The sequence below is a fragment of the Cibotium barometz genome, chromosome 35, assembly GCF_041138505.1.
Source record: "Cibotium barometz isolate CiBa-2024 chromosome 35, ASM4113850v1, whole genome shotgun sequence".
Lineage (NCBI taxonomy): Eukaryota > Viridiplantae > Streptophyta > Polypodiopsida > Cyatheales > Cibotiaceae > Cibotium > Cibotium barometz.
Window position 1 is genome coordinate 2,373,307 of NC_141080.1, and position 2,342 is coordinate 2,375,648.

Genomic DNA, 2,342 nt, shown 5'->3' on the forward strand with positions numbered 1-2,342 from the left:
GAATGTACTTAAAAACGACTTTAAAACACTCTCGCAACAAAATGATTGGTCACATCAATAGAATTTACTAAATTGTTGATTGCCAAATTCATGAGTAAAATGATATTTATCATTAAAGAAAATAGAATTTTTCTTTCACAAGAATATCATCCATGCTTGTGCATAAATGCACTACAAATATTGCATTGCGTCCTAAAAGAAGCTAAGACTAGTTGAAATTTTTTTACTCACAAGCTCCCAAATCCTTCATGCTCCTCCATCTCCTAATGAAAAGAAGATTGTATTATACGTTAGTACTTTGCTATGAAGGCATTAATAATGTATTTAATCTCTAAAGTTTTTAGAAATACCTTTTAGTCTTCATTTGTAAAAGCATGTCTTGTCGTAATGGCATCAGCCTCCAAAGCTCTATTGCTGAGCTAAAGTCGAACTCTGACATTGGAGGACCTTGGATACTCGCATTAAGGAAGTTGTACTCTTTGTCGTCAATCTATTCCTTAACTTTGATTTGATAATATTCTGTATACTAAAGCCACGCTCACAAATTGCAGTACTGGAGCATTGGACTAATGCAACTTGCGCTAGCTTTAGCAACCCTTCATACTTTTCTTGTAGAGTGATATTGTTACTTATGTAAGACCAAGTGTCCCGCAAATTCCACCCTTTCCAATCATTAGTGGCTTGAATCTTGAATGTAAGGTATTCTCTTCGAAGAGATATTGGATCTACAAATTTCTCCATTAACTCACCATTTGCAAGTTTGCTTTCTCCATAAAATGATATCAACCTGTCTAATTCATCAGCTCCAAAATTCTTAAGTAGCTTTTTAGGAGGATAGCAAGATGGAGAGAGTATTTTAAAACAAGCCAAGGTAGAGTTATCCACAAATCTCTCTTTCAAATCTTTAATAACACTTAATGTGAATGCTTTTTGAAAGCTAATAACCAATTCAATATCAGAGCCATCAGAAGAGCGAGATATCTTTTTGCTACGAAAATGGTCACCTTTTATTGAAGATCGTAAACCATGGAGAAAACCCTTCTCTGGTCCATAATCAGGAATAATAGGAAAACCCCTTGTATCTTCCTTTCTTGCATTCATGTCAATATCCGGTTCTGACATAAACTCTATTTCCAATGCACAAATCTCAGCACTCACAATGCCAGGAATACTAGTAATATCAACATATGACTTTTGAAATATTTTACTTAACTTTGTCAAATGTTGATATAGATCTGCTAAGAAATGTAATGCATAAATGAGACTGCGAGATTCTCACTCTCAAAGAACTCAAGAAGAGGCTCTAGTGAGTCACAAAACTTTGCTAAAACCATTGATCTACTCAACCATCTAATTGAATGAATTTTATCCAATTGAATTATTGAGCATTCAAATTCTTCTTGTAATTCTTTTAATTTCTCTTTGCGGATGACACTCTTTCTAAAAAGAGTTGCGACTTCATTAACTGTGGAATCAATAGCTTTTGCAAATGGAAACTTTTCTATGCTTTTAGATGCACAAAGATTTGTGCGATGAGCCACACAATGCATAGATGTCATGAAAGGACAAGACTCCTTTAATCTAGTAGACACCCCGGATCTCTTTCCTATCATTATGGATGCACCATCAGATCCAAATCCAACCAACTTTCTTAAGTCCAATCCATTTTCTAAGATCAATGTTATTAAAGAATTATACAAGCCCTCGGCAGTACGATCCCCAATAACATCTACAAGTCCAAAAAAAGATATACGTGGACAATGATTCTCTAGATAAGATGCATATACTATCATGTGCTCATCGATAGATATATCTGTTGATTCATCTATCATGATCCCAAAACAAGGAGAATTTTTTAATCGTTCTACTATATTATGTGACAATGCTTTTCCAATATATTGAACAAAAGTTGCACAACTCTTATCATTGTTGTACATATGTTCGGGTACATTGGGAGTTTTGCATTCTCGCAGAAACTCTAACGTTGGCACAAACTTGTTTAATGGGATATCATTTTTAGCAAGAAAATAGGCAGTACGAAATAGATTAGTAATCTCTTCGTCATGTGTTTCATTTTGTTTGCTCAATCCTACTTCAAGACTTCCTCTTGACATAGAACGAATCAATGATAACCTATGTGTGCGAGAGCGTGCATGTGTACTTAGGGCACTATGCTGCATGTTTTGTGCACCTATTGTTGCAAACTCACTTTTGCAATTAGGATCCTCCATGCAAACCTTACAATACATGCGTGCTTTCTCTCTATCAAATTCCAGCCAATGAAATTCACTTCTCCAATTTTCACACCACGATAACCTAGCTCTTTTTCCGTCCTGGACCAG

General features: G+C 35.2%; 1 pseudogene; it reads right to left on the bottom strand.

Moving 5' to 3' along the window:
* Positions 1 to 408: 408 nt before the first annotated feature.
* Positions 409 to 2,323, bottom strand: LOC147618045 (uncharacterized; annotated as a pseudogene).
* Positions 2,324 to 2,342: the final 19 nt, after the last annotated feature.